The following is a 25,606-nucleotide window of genomic DNA, read 5'->3' as shown; positions in this document are numbered from 1 at the left end:
AATCACAAAAGTGGTCTCGTTAGATTCAGGGCGTCGTGCTGAGTTGACTGATATCCAATTTTTCCATATCGGCCATTTTGGCTGTCGGCCATTTTGAATTATGTGCTAAAATGCTGTATTTTATGAACGCATGAACGAATCGTTACGAAACTCAGTATGAGTCATCAGTACAACGCCCTAAAGGTACTCAAAAATTTATGAGACAGCGCCACCTTTTGGTCAAAAGTTATAATGAAATTTCCAAAAATGCTAATAACTTTTGAATAAATTTGCCTATAGTAATGACACTGGTCTCAATAGATTCCTTGGGTTATGCTGAAAACATAGATACCAATTTTGCCATAGTCAGCCAAACTTCCTGTCCACCATCTTTATTTTCTTTTAAAACACACTTTTTCGAACTCCTCCTAGACCGAACGTCCGATTTTCACCAAAATCGGATCGTGTCATCTCCAGACCGTGCCGAGTGAAAGTTATGGATTTCGTGTCGATAGACAAAACCGTTTTCGTATACCGCAGTGGCAAAGTTGAGGCATGATGCCAAAATGACTATTCAGGCTTTATATCTGCAATGCCTTGACATATTGACACCAAACTTTGTATGTGTCATTGTCACTTCACTCTGACCACATCACATCAGTTTCGTAACTGCGCCACCTACTGGTCGAAAGTGATAATCATATTTTTAGTTATTGTATGTGATTTTTCAACCATTTTGCCAAAATTCATCTTCAAATGTCTTTAATTGCTCCTTGCTGCAGTTTGTCTCACACTTTCAGCCATGTAGGCATATCTCGTCGTCTGCTTTTGCGCTTGGCCCCGTAATGGCTGCTTGCAGCTATATTTATTAGGGGCCAAGCACTGAAGGTGCGGGCACCTATTGTATCTGTTCCCGTTCTTATTCTTCTTTTTCTTTTTCTTTTTCTTCTTCCGACTGGGCGTCTATGGCAGCCTATAGAACCGTTTGCGGGAAACTTATGAAAATTGGCACAGTGATAGAGGACAACCTGAACTATCACCATAGCAAATTTGGAGTCTCCAACTCATTCCCTCTAGCGCCACCAGCTGTCCAAAGTTTCACTCATGTTTATGCCAATAACTTTTGAACCACAAGGGCTAGAAACAAAATTCTTTTTTCCTCTGATTCCTGAGCTCACGACGATTCGACTGCACCATATGACGTCATTTTCCGTCATAATAGTTTTCCCGCCATTTTGAATTTTCCGAAAAACCTACTTTTTCGAACTCCTCCTAGGCCGTTGCTCCGAATTTCACGAAAAATGAACCAGATCATCTCCAGACCTTGACGACCAAAAGTTATGGAATTCAAGTTGAATCGAATTACCGTTCTCGAATACCGCGCAAATAAATTTTACGTAGCGCTTGCAAAAACAGACGTAAGGCTGTATCTCCACAACGCTTTATCGGATTCAGACCAAATTTGGTACATGTCATCACAAGCATGACCTGAGGCTACATGCTGCGTTTCGGCGCAGCGCCACCTACTGGTCCGGAGATATGAAGAATTTATATTTTTGCTTATAACTTCTGAACGGTTTGTCCAAAAATCACAAAAGTGGTCTCGTTAGGTTCAGGGCGTCGTGCTGAGTTGACTGATATCCAATTTTCCCATATCGGTCATTTTGGCTGTCGGCCATTTTGAATTATGTGCTAAAATGCTGTATTTTATGAACGCATGAACGTATCGTTACGAAACTCAGTATGGGTCATCAGTACAACGCCCTAAAGGTACTCAAAAGATTATGAGACAGCGCCACCTTTTGGTCAAAAGTTATAATGAAATTTCCAAAAATGCTAATAACTTTTGAATTAATTTGCCTATAGTAATGACACTGATCTCAAAAGATTCCTTGGGTTATGCTGAAAACATAGATACCAATTTTGCCATAGTCAGCCAAACTTCCTGTCCGCCATCTTTATTTTCTTTTAAAACCTACTTTTTCGAACTCCTCCTAGACGGAACGTCCGATTTTCACCAAAATCGGATCGTGTCATCTCCAGACCGTGCCGAGTAAAAGTTATGGATTTCGTGTTGATAGACGAAACCGTTTTTGTATACCGCAGTGGCAAAGTTGAGGCATGATGCCAAAATGACTATTCAGGCTTTATATCTGCAATGCCTTGACATATTGACACCAAACTTTGTAAGTGTCATTGTCACTTCACTCTGACCACATCACATTAGTTTCGTAATTGCGCCACCTATTGGTCGAAAGTGATAATCTATTAAATCATATTTTTAAGTTAATGCATGTGATTTTTCAACCATTTTGCCAAAATTTATCTTTAAATGTCTTCAATTGCTCCTTGCTGCAGTTGATCTCTCACTCCCAGCCACTTTGGCACGTCTTGTCGTCTTGCTTGCGCTTGGCCCCGGTGATTGCTGCTTGCAGCTATTTAGGGGCCAAGCACTGAAGGTGCGGGCACCTATTGTATCTGTTCCGGTTCTTATTCTTCTTTTTCTTCCGACTGGGCGTCTATGGCAGCCCATAGAAGCGTATGCGGGAAAGTTGTTTTGGTTTGACATTCTGATAGAGGACAGTCCCAACATCAAATACACCAATTTTGGTGTTTCTAACTCATTCCCTCTAGCGCCACCACCTGTCCAAAGTTTCAGAAATTGTATGCTAATAACTTTTGAACCGTAAGGCCTATCAACAAAATTCTTTTTTCCTCTGATTCCTGAGCTCATGGCGATTCGATTGCACTCTATGACGTCATTTTCCGTCATAATAGTTTTCCCGCCATTTTGAATTTTCCGAAAAACCTACTTTTTCGAACTCCTCCTAGGCCGTTGCTCCGCATTTCACGAAAATTGAACCAGATCATCTCCAGACCATGACGACAAAAAGTTATGGAATTCAAGTTGATTTGTCAAACCGTTCACGAATACCGCGCAAATAAATTTTACGTAGCGCTTGCGAAAACAGACTTAAGGCCGTATCTCCACAACGCTTTATCAGATTCAGACCAAATTTGGTACATGTCATCACAAGCATGACCTGAGGCTACATGCTGCGTTTCGGCGCAGCGCCACCTACTGGTCCGGAGATATGAAGAATTTATGTTTTTGCTTATAACTTCTGAACGGTTTGTCCAAAAATCATAAAAGTGGTCTCGATAGATTCAGGGCGTCATACTGAGTTGACTGATATTCAATTTTCCCATATCGGCCATTTTGGCTGTCGGCCATTTTGAATTATGTGCTAAAATGCTGTATTTTATGAACGCATAAACGTATCGTTACGAAACTCAGTATGGGTCATCAGTACAAGGCCTTGAAGGTACTCAAAAGATTTCAAGACAGCGCCACCTTTTGGTCAAAAGTTATAATTAAATTTCCAAAAATGCTAATAACTTTTGCATACATTTGCCTATTGTAATGACACTGATCTTAATAGATTCCTTGGGTTATGCTGAAAACATAGATACCAATTTTGCCATAGTCAGCCAAACTTCACTGTCCGCCATCTTTATTTTCTTTTAAAACCTACTTTTTCGAACTCCTCCTAGACCGAACGTCTGATTTTCACCAAAATCGTATCGTGTCATCTCCAGACCGTGCCGAGTAAAAGTTATGGATTTCGTGTTGATAGACGAAACCGTTTTCGTATACCGCAGTGACAAAGTTGAGGCATGATGCCAAAATGACTATTCAGGCTTTATATCTGCAATGCCTTGACATATTGACACCAAACTTTGTATGTGTCATTGTCACTTCACTCTGACCACATCACATCAGTTTCGTAACTGCGCCACCTATTGGTCGAAAGTGATAATCATATTTTTAGTTATTGTATGTGATTTTTCAACCATTTTGCCAAAATTCATCTTCAAATGTCTTCAATTGCTCCTAGCTGCAGTTGGTCTCACACTCCCAGCCACTTTGGCATGTCTTGTCGTCTTGCTTGCGCTTGGCCCCGGTGATTGCTGCTTGCAGCTATATTTATTCTTCCGTTTCTTCTTCTTCTTCTTCTTCTTCCGCCATTGAAGTCTATGGCAGCCCTATGAACCGCTTGCGGGAAAGTTGATTTTATTTGACATTCTGATAGAGGACAGTCCCAACATTAAATACACCAATTTTGGTGTCTCCAACTCATTCCCTCTAGCGCCACCAACAGTCCAAAGTTTCACTCATGTCTATGCTGATAACTTTTGAACCGTAAGGGCTAGAATCAAAATTCTTTTTTCCTCTGATTCCTGAGCTCACGACGATTCGATTGCACCCTATGACGTCATTTTCCGTCATAATAGTTTTCCCGCCATTTTGAATTTTCCAAAAAACCTACTTTTTCGAACTCCTCCTAGGCCGTTGCTCCGAATTTCACGAAAATTGAACCAGATCAACTCCAGACCATGACGACAAAAAGTTATGGAATTCAAGTTGATTCGAATTACCGTTCTCGAATACCGCGCAAATAAATTTTACGTAGCGCTTGCAAAAACAGACGTAAGGCCGTATCTCCACAACGCTTTATCGGATTCAGACCAAATTTGGTACATGTCATCACAAGCATGACCTGAGGCTACATGCTGCGTTTCGGCGCAGCGCCACCTACTGGTCCGGAGATATGAATAATTTATATTTTTGCTTATAACTTCTGAACGGTTTGTCCAAAAATCACAAAAGTGGTCTCGTTAGATTCAGGGCATCGTGCTGAGTCGACTGATATCCAATTTTCCCATATCGGCCATTTTGGCTATCGGCCATTTTGAATTATGTGCTAAAATGCTGTATTTTATGAACGCATGAACGTATCGTTACGAAACTCAGTATGGGTCATCAGTACAACGCCCTAAAAGTACTCAAAAATTTATGAGACAGCGCCACCTTTTGGTCAAAAGTTATAATGAAATTTCCAAAAATGCTAATAACTTTTGAATAAATTTGCCTATAGTAATGACACTGATCTCAATAGATTCCTTGGGTTATGCTGAAAACATAGATACCAATTTTGCCATAGTCAATCAAAGTTCCTGTCCGCCATCTTTATTTTCTTTTAAAACCTACTTTTTCGAACTCCTCCTAGACCGAACGTCCGATTTTCACCAAAATCGGATCGTGTCATCTCCAGACTGTGCCGAGTAAAAGTTATGGATTTCGTGTCGATAGACAAAACCGTTTTCGTATACCGCAGTGGCAAAGTTGAGGCATGATGCCAAAATGACTATTCAGGCTTTATATCTGCAATGCCTTGACATATTGACACCAAACTTTGTATGTGTCATTGTCACTTCACTCTGACCACATCACATCAGTTTCGTAACTGCGCCACCTATTGGTCGAAAGTGATAATCATATTTTTATTTAATGTATCAACCATTGTGCCAAAATTCATCTTTAAATGTCTTCAATTGCTCCTTGCTGCAGTGGGTCTCACACTCCCAGCCACTTTGGCATGTCTTGTCGTCTTGCTTGCGCTTGGCCCCGGTGATTGCTGCTTGCAGCTATATTTAGGGGCCAAGCACTGAAGGTGCGGGCACCTATTGTTTCTGTTCCCGTTCTTATTCTTCTTTTTCTTTTTCTTTTTCTTCTTCCGACTGGGCGTCTATGGCAGCCTATAGAACCGTTTGCGGGAAACTTATGAAAATTGGCACAGTGATAGAGGACAGCCTGAACTATCACCATAGCAAATTTGGAGTCTCCAACTCATTCCCTCTAGCGCCACCAGCTGTCCAAAGTTTTACTCATGTTTATGCCAATAACTTTTGAACCACAAGGGCTAGAAACAAAATTCTTTTTTCCTCTGATTCCTGAGCTCATGACGATTCGACTGCACCCTATGACGTCATTTTCCGTCATAATAGTTTTCCCGCCATTTTGAATTTTCCGAAAAACCTACTTTTTCGAACTCCTCCTCGGCCGTTGCTCCGAATTTCACGAAAAATGAACCAGATCATCTCCAGACCTTGACGAACAAAAGTTATGGAATTCAAGTTGATTCGAATTACCGTTCTCGAATACCGCGCAAATAAATTTTACGTAGCGCTTGCGAAAACAGACGTAAGGCCGTATCTCCACAACGCTTTATCGGATTCAGACCAAATTTGGTACATGTCATCACAAGCATGACCTGAGGCTACATGCTGCGTTTCGGCACAGCGCCACCTACTGGTCCGGAGATATGAAGAATTTATGTTTTTGCTTATATCTTCTGAACGGTTTGTCCAAAAATCACAAAAGTGGTCTCGTTAGGTTCAGGGCGTCATGTCGAGTCGACTGATATCCAATTTTCCCATATCGGCCATTTTGGCTGTCGGACATTTTGAATTATGTGCTAAAATGCTGTATTTTATGAACGCATGAACGTATCGTTACGAAACTCAGTATGGGTCATCAGTACAACGCCCTAAAGGTACTCAAAAATTTATGAGACAGCGCCACCTTTTGGTCAAAAGTTATAATGAAATTTCCAAAAATGCTAATAACTTTTGAATAAATTTGCCTATAGTAATGACACTGATCTCAATAGATTCCTTGGGTTATGCTGAAAACATAGATACCAATTTTGCCATAGTCAGCCAAACTTCCTTTCCGCCATCTTTATTTTCTTTTAAAACCTACTTTTTCGAACTCCTCCTAGACCGAACGTCCGATTTTCACCAAAATCGGATCGTGTCATCTCCAGACCGTGCCGAGTAAAAGTTATGGATTTCGTGTCGATAGACGAAACCGTTTTTTTATACCGCAGTGGCAAAGTTGAGGCATGATGCCAAAATGACTATTCAGGCTTTATATCTGCAATACCTTGACATTTTGACACCAAACTTTGTATGTGTCATTGTCACTTCACTCTGACCACATCACATCAGTTTCGTAATTGCGTCACCTATTGGTCGAAAGTGATAATCATATTTTTAGTTATTGTATGTGATTTTTCAACCATTTTGCCAAAATTCATCTTCAAATGTCTTTAATTGCTCCTTGCTGCAGTTTGTCTCACACTTTCAGCCATGTAGGCATATCTCGTCGTCTGCTTTTGCGCTTGGCCCCGTAATGGCTGCTTGCAGCTATATTTAGGGGCCAAGCACTGAAGGTGCGGGCACCTATTGTATCTGTTCCCGTTCTTATTCTTCTTTTTCTTCTTTTTCTTCCGACTGGGCGTCTATGGCAGCCTATAGAACCGTTTGCGGGAAACTTATACAAATTGGCACAGTGATAGAAGACAGCCTGAACTATCACCATAGCAAATTTGGAGTCTCCAACTCATTCCCTCTAGCGCCACCAGCTGTCCAAAGTTTCACTCATGTTTATGCTAATAACTTTTGAACCACAAGGGCTAGAAACAAAATTCTTTTTTCCTCTGATTCCTGAGCTCATGACGATTCGACTACACCCTATGACGTCATTTTCCGTCATAATAGTTTTCCCGCCATTTTGAATTTTCCGAAAAAACTACTTTTTCGAACTCCTCCTAGGCCGTTGCTCCGAATTTCACGAAAAATGAACCAGATCATCTCCAGACCTTGACGACCAAAAGTTATGGAATTCAAGTTGATTCGAATTACCGTTCTCGAATACCGCGCAAATAAATTTTACGTAGCGCTTGCAAAAACAGACATAAGGCCGTATCTCCACAACGCTTTATCGGATCCAGACCAAATTTGGTACATGTCATCACAAGCATGACCTGAGGCTACATGCTGCGTTTCGGACAATGCCTTGACATATTGACACCAAACTTTGTATGTGTCATTGTCACTTCACTCTGACCACATCACATCAGTTTCGTAACTGCGCCACCTACTGGTCGAAAGTGATAATCATATTTTTAGTTATTGTATGTGATTTTTCAACCATTTTGCCAAAATTGATCTTCAAATGTCTTTAATTGCTCCTTGCTGCAGTTTGTCTCACACTTTCAGCCATGTAGGCATATCTCGTCGTCTGCTTTTGCGCTTGGCCCCGTGATGGCTGCTTGCAGCTATATTTCTTCTTTTTCTTCTTTTTCTTCCGACTGGGCGTCTATGGCAGCCCATAGAAGCGTATGCGGGAAAGTTGTTTTGGTTTGACATTCTGATAGAGGACAGTCCCAACATCAAATACACCAATTTTGGTGTTTCTAACTCATTCCCTCTAGCGCCACCACCTGTCCAAAGTTTCAGAAATTGTATGCTAATAACTTTTGAACCGTAAGGCCTATCAACAAAATTCATTTTTCCTCTGATTCCTGAGCTCATGGCGATTCGATTGCACCCTATGACGTCATTTTCCGTCATAATAGTTTTCCCGCCATTTTGAATTTTCCGAAAAACCTACTTTTTCGAACTCCTCCTAGGCCGTGTCTCCGAATTTCACGAAAATTGAACCAGATCATCTCCAGACCATGACGACAAAAAGTTATGGAATTCAAGTTGATTTGTCAAACCGTTCACGAATACCACGCAATTTAATTTTACGTTGCGCTTGCAAAAACAGACGTAAGGCTGTATCTCCACAACGTTTTATCGGATTCAGACCAAATTTGGTACATGTCATCACAAGCATGACCTGAGGCTACATGCTGCGTTTCGGCGCAGCGCCACCTACTGGTCCGGAGATATGAATAATTTATTTTTTTGCTTATAACTTCTGAACGGTTTGTCCAAAAATCACAAAAGTGGTCTCGTTAGATTCAGGGCGTCGTGCTGAGTTGACTGATATCCAATTTTCCCATATCGGCCATTTTGGCTGTCGGACATTTTGAATTATGTGCTAAAATGCTGTATTTTATGAACGCATGAACGTATCGTTACGAAACTCAGTATGGGTCATCAGTACAACGCCCTAAAAGTACTCAAAAATTTATGAGACAGCGCCACCTTTTGGTCAAAAGTTATAATGAAATTTCCAAAAATGCTAATAACTTTTGAATAAATTTGCCTATAGTAATGACACTGATCTCAATAGATTCCTTGGGTTATGCTGAAAACATAGATACCAATTTTGCCATAGTCAATCAAAGTTCCTGTCCGCCATCTTTATTTTCTTTTAAAACCTACTTTTTCGAACTCCTCCTAGACCGAACGTCCGATTTTCACCAAAATCGGATCGTGTCATCTCCAGACTGTGCCGAGTAAAAGTTATGGATTTCGTGTCGATAGACAAAACCGTTTTCGTATACCGCAGTGGCAAAGTTGAGGCATGATGCCAAAATGACTATTCAGGCTTTATATCTGCAATGCCTTGACATATTGACACCAAACTTTGTATGTGTCATTGTCACTTCACTCTGACCACATCACATCAGTTTCGTAACTGCGCCACCTATTGGTCGAAAGTGATAATCATATTTTTAGTTATTGTATGTGATTTTTCAACCATTTTGCCAAAATTCATCTTCAAATGTCTTTAATTGCTCCTTGCTGCAGTGGGTCTCACACTCCCAGCCACTTTGGCATGTCTTGTCGTCTTGCTTGCGCTTGGCCCCGGTGATTGCTGCTTGCAGCTATATTTGATTATGTTATTATAATTTCAAACATGAACTTGTGAATATGAATCCACAGCAGAGCTTCAGCTCCGTCAGATGATGTGAGTGTGTGAGTGTGTGTGTGTGTGTGTGTGCGCGTGTGCGTGCGTGTGCGTGCGTGTGCGTGCGTGTGCGTGCGTGTGCAGGGCCGCGTCTCTCTGGGAAACACACCGGACACTGAGGCACGGTGTCATTAATAAACCACTGATTAATATTTAATCAGAGCACATTAATATTCAGGAGATGTGCTGCATGTTCGTGCACATCAAACACATCAGGAATCATGATCTGATTACAACAGAGGATGATGGGAAAGTCTCGTTCACCAGTTTGATTAACCGCTGTCCAAACATTCTCCTAACTTATGAACAAACGATCTTCCAGGAACATTAATAGAGCGTGCGTTCAAATTGATCTGGTCTTTAATAGATAATAATAACGTTTTCAAAACATTATTTATACATCATTCATGGAGTGTTTTTCTGAAACATTCTAGTTTTTATATTGTTTAAATGTACTTGTTTCAGAGCGTTCAGAGAACATTCAGAGATAACTTATTTCATAACATAATGTTAGCAGAACGTTCTTAGAACATAACTCAGTCAAATCTGCTTTATATCCACAGCGCTTCACACAGAACACAGCGTTATAAAGCCGCTTCACACCGAACACCATCAGTCACGAAACTTCAGATTCATTACTCTGGTTGAGTAATTATCTGGTTGTTTTCAACCAGATCTCCTTCTTTCTTACGCAGAACAACCTCTTGGACAACAATCAGTCTGGCTTCAGAAGCGGACACTCAACTGAGACTGGCGAGAGCAGCTTCCAAGTCCTCAGTTCTCATCCTGCTGGATCTGCTGCTGCCTTCGACACAGTTAACCACCAGATCCTCCTGTCAATCCTAAAGATGAAGGGCATCTCGGGAACTGCACTCCAGTGGTTCAAGTCTTATCTCTCGGGTAGGTCCTTTAGGGTGTCGTGGAGGGGTGAGGTGTCTAAGACCCAACATCTAGCCACTGGTGTGCCTCAGGGCTCAGTGCTGGGACCACTTCTCTTCTCCATCTACATGACATCACTAGGATCTGTGATTCAGAAACATGGCTTCTCCTATCACTGCTACTCTGATGACACACAACTCTACCTCTCATTCCAGCCGGATGATCCGACGGTAGCCGCTCGCATCTCAGCCTGACAGACATCTCTGGCTGGATGAAGGATCACCACCTTCAAACAAACCTTGCGAAGACAGAGCTACTTGTAATCTCGGCTAACCCAACACTTAATCACAACTTCACCATCCAGCTCGTCATCCATAACTCCATCAAGATCAGCCAGGAACCTTGGAGTTGTAATTGATGATCAATTGATCTTCACAGACCACATCGCTAGCACTGCCCGGTCATGCAGATTTGCCTTGTACAACATCAGGAGGATCAGGCCCTTCCTATCAAAGCATGCTACACAACTCCTTGTTCAGGCGCTTGTTCTGTCCAGACTGGACTATTGTAATGCTCTCCTGGCTGGTCTCCCAGCTTGCACTGTCAAACCTCTGCAACTGATCCAGAAGCTGCAGCTAGAGTGGTCTTCAACGAGCCGAAGAGAGCACACGTCACTCCTCTCCTCACGAATAAATGTAAAATGTAATGTAAATTACTCAGTTCCATAACTCTGTAGAGTTCAGCAGTTATGAAATACTGTTGTTAGCTGGGATTATGAACACACTGAACTGAACAATGTCGTTCACAACTGCAACTAAGATGTCAGTTATATCCATGATGATCTTGTGACGAGTGTTCGTTATGAACACACACACACTGATTCAGTCTTCGATCCGCAGCTGAACACGCAAGTTACATAACGGAGATAATTATCAGAAATAATCAAACACACCACTGAAGACAGCTGTCAATCAAACACACCCTGAACACACCTGTCAATCAAACACACCCTGAACACAGCTGTCAATCAAACACACCCTGAACACAGCTGTCAATCAAACACACCCTGAACACAGCTGTCAATCAAACACACCACTGAAGACAGCTGTCAATCAAACACACCCTGAACACAGCTGTCAAACAAACACACCACTGAACACAGCTGTCAATCAAACACACCACTGAAGACAGCTGTCAATCAAACACACCACTGAACACAGCTGTCAATCAAACACACCCTGAACACAGCTGTCAATCAAACACACCACTGAACACAGCTGTCAATCAAACACACCCTGAACACAGCTGTCAATCAAACACACCCTGAAGACAGCTGTCAATCAAACACACCCTGAAGACAGCTGTCAATCAAACACAACCTGAAGACAGCTGTCAATCAAACACACCACTGAACACAGCTGTCAATCAAACACACCACTGAACACAGCTGTCAATCAAACACACCACTGAAGACAGCTGTCAAACAAACACACCACTGAACACAGCTGTCAATCAAACACACCACTGAAGACAGCTGTCAATCAAACACACCACTGAACACAGCTGTCAATCAAACACACCCTGAACACAGCTGTCAATCAAACACACCACTGAACACAGCTGTCAATCAAACACACCCTGAGCACAGCTGTCAATCAAACACACCACTGAACACAGCTGTCAATCAAACACACCCTGAAGACAGCTGTCAATCAAACACACCCTGAAGGCAGCTGTCAATCAAACACACCACTGAACACAGCTGTCAATCAAACACACCACTGAACACAGCTGTCAATCAAACACACTTTGAACACAGCTGTCAATCAAACACACCCTGAAGACAGCTGTCAATCAAACACAACCTGAAGACAGCTGTCAATCAAACACACCACTGAACACAGCTGTCAATCAAACACACCACTGAACACAGCTGTCAATCAAACACACCACTGAAGACAGCTGTCAAACAAACACACCACTGAAGACAGCTGTCAATCAAACACACCACTGAACACAGCTGTCAATCAAACACACCACTGAAGACAGCTGTCAATCAAACACACCACTGAACACAGCTGTCAATCAAACACACCCTGAACACAGCTGTCAATCAAACACACCACTGAACACAGCTGTCAATCAAACACACCCTGAAGGCAGCTGTCAATCAAACACACCACTGAACACAGCTGTCAATCAAACACACCACTGAACACAGCTGTCAATCAAACACACCTTGAACACAGCTGTCAATCAAACACACCCTGAAGACAGCTGTCAATCAAACACATCACTGAAGAAAATGGTCAAACACATCACTGAAGACAGCTGTCAATCAAACACATCACTGAAGACAACGGTCAATCAAACACATCACTGAAGACAGCTGTCAATCAAACACATCACTGAAGACAACGGTCAATCAAACACATCACTGAAGACAGCTGTCAATCAAATAAATACCATTATTTGGTAACACTTTATTTTAATAGTTCACTTTAGACATTCTACTAACTTATGTATGTTAACTTGCAGTCATTCGAGTTTTAGTTAACTCTGCTTAATTTCACTTTCTCTGATTCTACAGACCGAAACTACGTCAACAACTTCTACAGACCGAAACTACGTCAACAACTTCTACAGACCGAAACTACGTCAACAACTTCTACAGACCGAAACTACGTCAACAACTTCTACAGACCGAAACTACGTCAACAACTTCTACAGACCGAAACTACGCCAACAACTTCTACAGACCGTAACTACGTCAACAACTTCTACAGACCGAAACTACGTCAACTACTTCTACAGACCGAAACTACGCCAACAACTTCTACAGACCGAAACTACGTCAACTACTTCTACAGACCGAAACTACGTCAACTACTTCTACAGACCGAAACTACGTCAACTACTTCTACAGACCGAAACTACGTCAACTACTTCTACAGACCGAAACTACGCCAACAACTTCTACAGACCGAAACTACGTCAACTACTTCTACAGACCGAAACTACGTCAACAACTTCTACAGACTGAAACTACGCCAACAACTTCTACAGACCGAAACTACGTCAACAACTTCTACAGACCGAAACTACTTCTACAGACCGAAACTACGTCAACTGCTTCTACAGACCGAAACTACGTCAACAACTTCTACAGACCGAAACTACGTCAACAACTTCTACAGACCGAAACTACGTCAACTACTTCTACAGACCGAAACTACATCAACAACTTCTACAGACCGAAACTACGTCAACTACTTCTACAGACCGAAACTACGTCAACAACTTCTACAGACCGAAACTACGTCAACAACTTCTACAGACTGAAACTACGTCAACAACTTCTACAGACCGAAACTACGTCAACAACTTCTACAGACCGCAACTACTTCTACAGACCGAAACTACGTCAACAACTTCTACAGACCGCAACTACTTCTACAGACCGAAACTACGTCAACACTTCTACAGACCGAAACTACGTCAACTACTTCTACAGACCGAAACTACATCAACAACTTCTACAGACCGAAACTACGTCAACTACTTCTACAGACCGAAACTACGTCAACAACTTCTACAGACCGAAACTACGTCAACTACTTCTACAGACCGAAACTACGTCAACTACTTCTACAGACCGAAACTACGTCAACAACTTCTACAGACCGAAACTAAGTCAACTACTTCTACAGACCGAAACTACGTCAACTAATTCTACAGACCGAAACTACGTCAACAACTTCTACAGACCGAAACTACATCAACAACTTCTACAGACCGAAACTACGTCAACAACTTCTACAGACCGAAACTACGCCAACAACTTCTACAGACCGAAACTACGTCAACTAATTCTACAGACCGAAACTACGTCAACAACTTCTACAGACCGAAACTACGCCAACTACTTCTACAGACCGAAACTACGTCAACTACTTCTACAGACCCGGACCCTAAGCTCTCCCTCCACTAATCCTCTAATGAGAGTCCGCTGACATGCAGTTGCACAGTTACTTATAGTGAGTGGAGTGACTAAAGAGGGCCTTAGAAATAAAGTCATTATTATTTAAAAATGATTGACATGTTAGACTTTGAGCTGCAGGCATGTTCCTACTGAACCATATTCTGTCCCCGGGAGCGAGTTAAACCTGATCTCCCTTTGGGGACGTGATCGTTCGTTAAACAGAATAAAGATAAAGTAAATATTGAGTTTTCTGTTTGGTTTAGTGTGTGGGTTACAGCATTTATAACTAGTTTAAAATACAAAATAATAGATTAGATTCTATGGAATCGACCCGTCTTGTTAGCTGAGTAAACGTGTGTGTGTGTGTGTGTGTGTGCCTCTCCTGACTAGTGCAAACAAACCCACCCTGGTAATGTTTGTCAGTCAAGCTAAACATTCAGACTAATACAACAGTATACCGGTACTTCACGCACGCACGCACGCACGCACGCACACACGCACACACGCACACACGCACGCACACACGCACACACGCACACACGCACACACACACACACACACACACACACACACACACACACACACACACACACACACACACACACACACACACACACACACACACACACACACACACACACACACACACACAGAGTGATCAGTTATATCTGAAGATGTCACCTTGGCTTTTGTCTTGCTTAGTCGGGATATTTAATATCCAGCAATATTATTGATCTCCTGCACTGACAGCATTATATGAGAACTGTGCTGGACGATGACATCACGGTTTTCTCCAGAGCTGTTATATAAATAAATGAACTAAATTTATATTTTATTTTGGAAACTAACTTTGTTGCATTATTTTCCCGTTATCTCTGTAAAGCTGCTTTAAAATACTACATAAATAAAGCTGACGACATGTCTTTATTCTGCAAAAGAATATTGTTTATTGTCTGTGGACAGTTGTTGTTATGTTCTTGATGTTGTTCCTGTGTGTGTGACACTGTGGTCGACTCGCAGTTGTTTTAAACTTCTTTATAATAAACTGACTCTGACATTAGTTCCTAAATCTGCCATCGACTGGCTCTGCTTCCACAGACAGTGTGTCCTCATATTACCCAGCATCCTCTGCTGTCGAGACACACACACTGATGAGACACACACACTGATGAGACGCACACACACCGAGGAGACACACACACACACACCAAGGAGACACACACACACACACTGATGAGACACACACACACTGATGAGACACACACACACAACACTGATGAGACACACACACACAACACTGATGAGACACACACACACTGATGAGATACACACACACTGAGGAGACACACACACACTGAGGAGACACACACACACTGAGGAGACACACACACACCGAGGAGACACACACACACTGATGAGACACACACACACTGATGAGACACACACACACAACACTGATGAGACACACACACACTGATGAGATACACACACACTGAGGAGACACACACACACTGAGGAGACACACACACACCGAGGATACACACACACACACTGAGACACACACACACTGAGGAGACACACACACACTGATGAGACACACACACACAACACTGATGAGACACACACACACTGATGAGATACACACACACTGAGGAGACACACACACACTGAGGAGACACACACACCGAGGATACACACACACACACACTGAGACACACACACACACACACTGAGGAGACACACACACTCACTGATGAGACACACACACACACACTGAGAAGACACACACACACACTGAGGAGACACACACACTGTCGAGACACACACACACTGATGAGACACACACACACACACACACTGAGGAGACACATTTTTGCGATAAATGGGAGTTTTTGTGAAATTAACGTGTTTCCATTGGGCGTATTTGAAGGGTAATGGAAGTATGTACTGCGTATCAAGAGCTGAGACTCAGATATGATAATGAGCGTTTGGTTTCTGGCCAATCAGAGCAGAGCAGCTCTCAGAGAGGCGGGGTTAGAGAGACTGAATCTCCGATGAAAGCGTTTCAGAGACTGAGAGAAGAGCTGACGCTGCGGTGGAGATTATGAGGAACATCGTGTTTTTGAGTGAAAGAGCATTATATGGCCACCACAAAAATCATCTTCACACACGACCAGACAGGCGAGAGGATTGTGTGCAGAATCACAGGATGGACGCGGATCACCAGGTTCTGCCATGCCACATTTGACCAAACATGGTCAAACTCACAGAGAGAGAGAGAGAGAGAGAGAGAGAGAGAGAGAGAGAGAGAGAGAGAGAGAGAGAGAGAGAGAGAGAGAGAGAGAGAGAGAGAGAGAGAGAGAGAGAGAGAGAGAGAGAGAGAGACACACCATCAGCCCAGATAATCAGACGTGAGGAAGATGAACGAGCGCATCAGCCCGCGGACGCTAATAATAGCATCAGGACTGTCCACTGTTCCGGCCTGGGAACGAGACGCTCCATAATTCCCTGATATTTTCTCTGACCAAATATGTACCTCACAGGAAGGCAAATCACGGATTCTGTCCAGCAAAGAGCCGCAGATAAGGCAAGAGAACAGAAACACAGAGGATTTTCCAGAGCCACAGAAATAGAACACTGCCTTTTACAGAAGGACAGAGGATCATGGGTAAATAACTGCTGAGGAGCTGCACTGATGCGATCTAAAGATGATGATAGAGCGTTTAATGCTCAAGGTCACCTCAGGGTCACCTCAGGGTCACCTCAGGTCAACAGGTAAAGCGGGAAGTGCTTCATTGACCCTCGTTCATCTGAATAGCCAGTGAGACCTTCCTCCACGAACAAACAGCACATACAGATGTTGCTCGCGGTGACACACACACGTCTCCATGGCAACACGGTTCCCGGGATCGCCAGCCCTTAACTTAACAATGACTTGCTGCAGATCCGCACGCGTGTATTTATAGAGTGGGATTCACTGGAGGCTCCGTCGTCATCACAACAACACCGATCCCCAAAGAGCAGCGATTCACCTTCATTACCCATAAACCCCGGCGCTGCAGCCGGTGCCATTTACCCATAACCCCTGCGATCTTACCCATATACCCCTGCGATCTTACCCATATACCCCTGCGATCTTACCCATATACCCCTGCGATCTTACCCATATACCCCTGCGATCTTACCCATATACCCCTGCGATCTTACCCATATACCCCTGCGATCTTACCCATATACCCCTGCGCTGCAGCCGGTACTGTTTACCCATATACCCCTGCGATCTTACCCATATACCCCTGCGCTGCAGCCGGTACTGTTTACCCATATACCCCTGCGATCTGGTCGGTGCCGTTTACTCATAAACCCCTGCGATCTTACCCATAAACCCCTGCGCTGCAGCCGGTACTGTTTACCCATAAACCCCTGCGATCTTACCCATATACCACTGCGCTGCAGCCGGTACTGTTTACTCATAAACCCCTGCGCTGCAGCCGGTACTGTTTACCCATAAACCCCTGCGCTCTTACCCATAAACCCCTGCGATCTTACCCATATACCACTGCGCTGCAGCCGGTACTGTTTACCCATAAACCCCTGCGCTCTTACCCATAAACCCCTGCGCTCTGGTCGGTGCCGTTAACCCATAAACCCCTGCGCTCTGGTCGGTGCCGTTTACTCATAAACCCCTGCGATCTTACCCATAAACCCCTGCGCTCTGGTCGGTGCCGTTAACCCATAAACCCCTGCGCTCTGGTCGGTGCCGTTTACTCATAAACCCCTGCGCTCTTACCCATAAACCCCTGCGCTCTGGTCGGTGCCGTTAACCCATAAACCCCTGCGCTCTGGTCGGTGCCGTTTACTCATAAACCCCTGGGATCTTACCCATAAACCCCTGCGCTGCAGCCGGTACTGTTTACCCATAAACCCCTGCGATCTTACCCATATACCACTGCGCTGCAGCCGGTACTGTTTACTCATAAACCCCTGCGCTGCAGCCGGTACTGTTTACCCATAAACCCCTGCGCTCTTACCCATAAACCCCTGCGATCTTACCCATATACCACTGCGCTGCAGCCGGTACTGTTTACCCATAAACCCCTGCGCTCTTACCCATAAACCCCTGCGCTCTGGTCGGTGCCGTTAACCCATAAACCCCTGCGCTCTGGTCGGTGCCGTTTACCCATAAACCCCTGCGATCTTACCCATAAACCCCTGCGATCTTACCCATAAACCCCTGCAATCTTACCCATAAACCCGAATGATTATCGAATGATTAAATCGAATGATTATTTCGGTCTTAATGAGTCCACTCCACCAGGATACGGTTATAAGCATGAGCCCCGTCTGATTGGTCGTGGCGGCGGTTTTGCAACAATCTATAGAGATATTCTTAATGTTACTCAGAAAACAGGCCACAGGTTTAATTCGTTTGAAGTACTTGTTCTAAATGTTACGCTCCTAGATGTAAGAAAGAAATCCCTATTATCTCTAGCCTTGGCTACTGTATATAGACCGCCAGGGCCTTACGCTGATTTCCTAAAAGAGTTTGCAAATTTTCTCTCAGATCTATTGGTCAATGTCGATAAGGCAATAATTGTTGGAGATTTCAACATACACGTTGATAACACAAATGATGCGTTAGGGGCTGCGTTCACAGATTTATTAAACTCCTTTGGGGTCAAGCAAAACGTTAGTGGTCCCACTCATCGTCTTAATCATACTCTAGATTTAATTATATCATATGGAACCGATCCAACCGATATAGATATTATAAAAAAAGAGTATAATCTTTTAAGAGAAGAGTACTTTTAAGAGTATAATATACTTTTAAGAGTATAATCTTTATCTCTGTGATGTAGCGAGGTGTCATGTGATGTAGCGAGGTGTCATGTGATGTAGCGAGGTGTCATGTGATGTAGCGAGGTGTCATGTGAAAAAAAGGCAGATGGGAAATAATTAGCGTAGCTGCTGTTCATAATATGAATGCATTTGATCTGATTTAACTGTAGTATAAAAGGTATGAGATGCATTATGTGAATGCTTGGCTAAAGAGATGCGTCTTTAATCTAGTTTTAAACTGGGAGAGCGAGTCTGAGCCTCGGACAATATCAGGAAGACTATTCCAGAGTTTAGGAGCTAGATGTGAAAACGCCCTCCCTCCTTTAGTGGACTTAGATATCCTAGGCACGACCAGAAGCCTCGAATTTAGCGATCTTAAAGAGCGCGATGGATTATATGGCGATAGAAGATCTCTTAAATACACAGGAGCTAAACCATTTAGGGCTTTATAGGTCAGTAGCAATACTTTGTAGTTGATACGGAACTTAATAGGTAACCAGTGTAGAGATGATAAAATTGGTGTTATATGATCATATTTTCTTGACCTAGTAAGAACTCTAGCAGCTGCATTTTGGACTAACTGTAGCTTGTTTACTGAGGATGCAGGACAACCAGCTAATAAAGCATTACAGTAATCTAGTCTCGAGGTCATGAATGCATGAACTAACTTTTCTGCATCAGAAACAGAGAGCATGTTACGTAGCTTAGCAATGTTTCTAAGGTGGAAAAAGGCTGTTCTTGTGACATTTGAAATATGATTTTCAAAAGACAAGTTGTGGTCTAGTATAACACCCAGATCTTTTACTGTAGAGGATAAAGTAACAGGACGTCCATCTAGATTAAGGTTGTATTGTAAGAGGTTTTGTGGGCAGTTTTTTGGACCAATCAGTAATACCTCTGTTTTATCTGAATTTAATAGAAGAAAATTACACGTCATCCAATATTTTATATCTTTAACACACTCTGTCATTTTAGATAATTTAGTGTTATCATCTGGTCGTGATGAAATATATAATTGAGTGTCATCAGCATAACAGTGGAAACTTATTCCATGTTTTCTTATAATATTACCAAGTGGCAGCATATAAATTGAGAATAGCAGAGGGCCTAATACAGATCCTTGCGGCACTCCATAATTTACTGACGTTATCTTTGATTTTTCCCCATTTAAATGGACAAAATGGTAACGGTCTGATAGGTACGATCTAAACCAGCTTAATGCCTGTCCCTGAACACCAGTGTAATTTTGAAGTCGATCTAAGAGTATTTTATGATCTATAGTGTCAAACGCAGCACTAAGATCGAGTAAAACTAGTATTGAGATACAGCCTTGGTCAGAAGCTAAAAGTAAATCATTTGTAATTTTAACCAGCGCAGTTTCTGTGCTATGATGTGGCCTGAATCCAGACTGAAACTTTTCATAGATATCGTTTTCTTGCAAGAAAGAGCACAGTTGATTATGTGAAAAGAGTATAGTAAAAAGTAATCTTGGTTATTACATATTTTCAATCCAATTTTGTTATAAAACATTTTGTTGATCAACGAGTCGAGGAGGAGAATCACTTCCGGTTCACTGATCACACTGTCAAGCGCACTGCATTGTGGGATACGGTGTTACATCAGCTGTTCACTGCACATCTATACTGAGCACTCGACTCCTGCACAGAAAACTGATTTATTCTCATTTATTCAACATTTTAAATTAAATATCTTCCTTTGCGGCGCTGCCGTCTGATTGGCTGATCACCCACACTCCTGATGGAGACAGAAGACAGACCCAGCGCTAATGAAGTCTGACGAGCTCGTTACAGTCGGGTTTAATTAGTTTAACTCAGTCTTACCAGCCGAGGCTGAAGAAGAGCAGGAGAAGGGATGAGGACAGCGCTCGCTTTCTGCAGAACAGGAACACACACGCAGACAGAGTGAGAAACATCTGATCACGTCAGAAACAAAGCATTTCAAGTTATCAAAGAAATCTATCAAATCACACGGTTCCATGATGACATACTGCAACATTCAGAGCTAAAACTCATTAGCATATGCCCCGCCCACACCTGTTAGTGTGAGCTACACCAATCACAACAGAGCTCATTTACATAAAACAGGCAGAGAGAGAAAGTCCATGAGAAGTAAATAATGGCGAACTCTGAATATAAAGATGTGCTGTGATGTACGACAGGCTTCAGGAGCCGAAGCCAATCGACTCCGTATTATCAATCTGTCCGAGATTAAAATAAAGCGTTATAAAACACAAATGATCCGGTTAAATCTCCTGATAAAGCCTCTGTTCTGTTCGTTCAGTCTGGCAGATCAACACAATGACTGACGCTTATTTTTAGACGTTAAGCAGAGTTATTTCTGGAAACATCAGACGAGGCGACAAATATTCTCTTGATTAAAGCATCCCATAATCCCAGAGCGTCGATCCGTTCATAAACCACCGGAAACATGGACGCTTTTCCAGAAGGATCCAGAACAATATTGATCAGCACTTGTATAAATCAATGTGGATAAAGCGATGCTGAGACCGTCATCATCTGTCAATCATCAGCGCTTCTGATCAGCTCACTAATATAATCACGCATTCTCACGAGAGAAACTGGACGGACTGGTTTCACTGGGAGGAGGCACACTTCCCGTGTCAGAGGTCAAAGGTCGTGTGTCCAGTCTAACTACAGTATTCCAGCACTGGTTCACTGGTGGGATGTAGTTTCCACCTTTGTCGCCTTTGGCTTTTGTCTTGCTTAGTCGGGATATTTAATATCCAACAATATTATTGATCTCCTGCACTGACAGCATTATATGAGAACTGAGCTGGACGATGACATCACGGTTTTCTCCAGAGCCGCTATATAATTAATAATATAATTAACTAAATTAATGACTTTTTCATTAAAAGCTGACTTGACTTAAAGCCTGAACACACACACACACACACACACTGTGTTTCTATTAGGTATAGTGTGTGTGTGTACTATTCACTCGCCTGATCTCCTGGCGCTGGTCATGTGACCCACCCGAGGCTGCTGGGATACGGTCACATGACCAGCGTCCTCGGCTGACACGGTAATAATAGCGTTCAGAAGTCACGTTCTGAGTTATAGCACAGAGGTGGAAGGTTTAATTGGCAGTGTGGATTGTGCCGTGACTGAACGCGTTTCTGAGATTAGAAAGAGCAGGAATAGCTCAACTCTATTTATATCCGGCGTCCAGGAGCCGCTCGCAGGAGCAGTGCATGATGGGAGATCTGGGGTCGTATCACACAGGAGCAGTGCATAGCGAGTCAGAGTGACGCAGACCTGAAGTGTCAACCAGTCTCTCCTCCTCTCCACTCCGACTTCAACCAACCGGAACTGGACAAATACTCTGATTCATTCTGAACTTCTGACCTGTAATGCTCCTGAATCATAATCATACACTGTTCACTCATTGGCCAGACGAGAACTGGCCCCCGACTGAGCCTGGGTTCTCCCAAGGTTTTTCTCTCCCTTCTGTCAACTGATGGAGTTTTGGTTCCTTGCCACTGTTGCCTTACCTTCTGGCTTGCTTAGTTGGGGACATTTAATATTCAACAATATTATAAATCTGCCTTAAAGATGGACGATGATGAAATTGTTTTTTGAATTATTTTGATGTTATCACTGTGAAGCTGCTTTGATACAATCTGTATTGTAAAAAGCGCTATATAAATAAAGGTGACTTGACTTTACTTGACTATAGCAGATGAACATGAGCGTTTATAATCTCAGTGACACTATAGCAGATGAACACGAGCGTTTATAATCTCAGTGACGCTATAGCAGATGAACACGAGCGTTTATAATCTCAGTGACGCTATAGCAGATGAACATGAGCGTTTATAATCTCAGTGACGCTATAGCAGATGAACACGAGCGTTTATAATCTCAGTGACGCTATAGCAGATGAACATGAGTGTTTATAATCTCAGTGACGCTATAGCAGATGAACACGAGCGTTTATAATCTCAGTGACGCTATAGCAGATGAACATGAGCGTTTATAATCTCAGTGACGCTATAGCAGATGAACATGAGCGTTTATAATCTCAGTGACACTATAGCAGATGAACACGAGCGTTTATAATCTCAGTGACGCTATAGCAGATGAACACGAGCGTTTATAATCTCAGTGACGCTATAGCAGATGAACATGAGTGTTTATAATCTCAGTGACGCTATAGCAGATGAACACGAGCGTTTATAATCTCAGTGACGCTATAGCAGATGAACATGAGCGTTTATAATCTCAGTGACGCTATAGCAGATGAACATGAGCGTTTATAATCTCAGTGACACTATAGCAGATGAACACGAGCGTTTATAATCTCAGTGACGCTATAGCAGATGAACATGAGCGTTTATAATCTCAGTGACGCTATAGCAGATGAACATGAGCGTTTATAATCTCAGTGACACTATAGCAGATGAACATGAGCGTTTATAATCTCAGTGACGCTATAGCAGATGAACATGAGCGTTTATAATCTCAGAGTGACGCTATAGCAGATGAACATGAGTGTTTATAATCTCAGTGACGCTATAGCAGATGAACACGAGCGTTTATAATCTCAGTGACGCTATAGCAGATGAACATGAGCGTTTATAATCTCAGAGTGACGCTATAGCAGATGAACACGAGCGTTTATAATCTCAGTGACGCTATAGCAGATGAACATGAGCGTTTATAATCTCAGAGTGACGCTATAGCAGATGAACACGAGCGTTTATAATCTCAGTGACGCTATAGCAGATGAACATGAGCGTTTATAATCTCAGTGACGCTATAGCAGATGAACATGAGCGTTTATAATCTCAGTGACACTATAGCAGATGAACATGAGCGTTTATAATCTCAGTGACGCTATAGCAGATGAACATGAGCGTTTATAATCTCAGAGTGACGCTATAGCAGATGAACATGAGCGTTTATAATCTCAGTGACACTATAGCAGATGAACACGAGCGTTTATAATCTCAGTGACGCTATAGCAGATGAACACGAGCGTTTATAATCTCAGTGACGCTATAGCAGATGAACACGAGCGTTTATAATCTCAGTGACGCTATAGCAGATGAACATGAGCGTTTATAATCTCAGTGACACTATAGCAGATGAACATGAGTGTTTATAATCTCAGTGACGCTATAGCAGATGAACACGAGCGTTTATAATCTCAGTGACGCTATAGCAGATGAACACGAGCGTTTATAATCTCAGTGACGCTATAGCAGATGAACACGAGCGTTTATAATCTCAGAGTGACGCTATAGCAGATGAACACGAGCGTTTATAATCTCAGTGACGCTATAGCAGATGAACACGAGCGTTTATAATCTCAGTGACGCTATAGCAGATGAACACGAGCGTTTATAATCTCAGAGTGACGCTATAGCAGATGAACACGAGCGTTTATAATCTCAGTGACACTATAGCAGATGAACACGAGCGTTTATAATCTCAGAGTGACGCTATAGCAGATGAACATGAGCGTTTATAATCTCAGAGTGACGCTATAGCAGATGAACATGAGCGTTTATAATCTCAGTGACGCTATAGCAGATGAACATGAGCGTTTATAATCTCAGTGACACTATAGCAGATGAACATGAGCGTTTATAATCTCAGTGACGCTATAGCAGATGAACATGAGCGTTTATAATCTCAGTGACGCTATAGCAGATGAACACGAGCGTTTATAATCTCAGTGACACTATAGCAGATGAACACGAGCGTTTATAATCTCAGTGACACTATAGCAGATGAACACGAGCGTTTATAATCTCAGTGACGCTATAGCAGATGAACATGAGCGTTTATAATCTCAGAGTGACGCTATAGCAGATGAACATGAGCGTTTATAATCTCAGTGACGCTATAGCAGATGAACACGAGCGTTTATAATCTCAGTGACGCTATAGCAGATGAACATGAGCGTTTATAATCTCAGAGTGACGCTATAGCAGATGAACATGAGCGTTTATAATCTCAGTGACGCTATAGCAGATGAACATGAGCGTTTATAATCTCAGTGACGCTATAGCAGATGAACATGAGCGTTTATAATCTCAGAGTGACGCTATAGCAGATGAACATGAGCGTTTATAATCTCAGTGACGCTATAGCAGATGAACATGAGCGTTTATAATCTCAGAGTGACGCTATAGCAAATGAACATGAGCGTTTATAATCTCAGAGTGACGCTATGGCAGATGAACATGAGCGTTTATAATCTCCGTGACGCTATAGCAGATGAACACGAGCGTTTATAATCTCAGTGACGCTATAGCAGATGAACATGAGCGTTTATAATCTCAGTGACACTATAGCAGATGAACATGAGTGTTTATAATCTCA

General features: G+C 42.6%; 1 protein-coding gene across 11 annotated transcripts in view; it reads right to left on the bottom strand.

The window, feature by feature from the left end:
• plcb4b (phospholipase C, beta 4b) overlaps positions 1–25,606 on the bottom strand; it is a 133,217-nt gene that overhangs the window by 77,689 nt on the left and 29,922 nt on the right. For 7 of the 11 annotated variants that reach the window (XR_013794323.1, XM_079583440.1, XM_079583438.1 and 4 more), the window contains one exon: positions 21,074–21,124. The exons of the other annotated variants lie outside the window; for them this stretch is intronic. The gene's annotated coding sequence lies outside the window, so the exon portion shown is untranslated. The remainder of the gene's footprint in view (positions 1–21,073; positions 21,125–25,606) is intronic. 11 annotated transcript variants of the gene reach the window in all.

Source organism: Phoxinus phoxinus, assembly GCF_949152265.1.
Source record: "Phoxinus phoxinus genome assembly, chromosome: 16".
Classification (NCBI taxonomy): Eukaryota; Metazoa; Chordata; class Actinopteri; order Cypriniformes; family Leuciscidae; genus Phoxinus; species Phoxinus phoxinus.
Note: the sequence above shows the minus strand (reverse complement) of the source record. Positions and strands in the feature narration are given on the sequence as shown.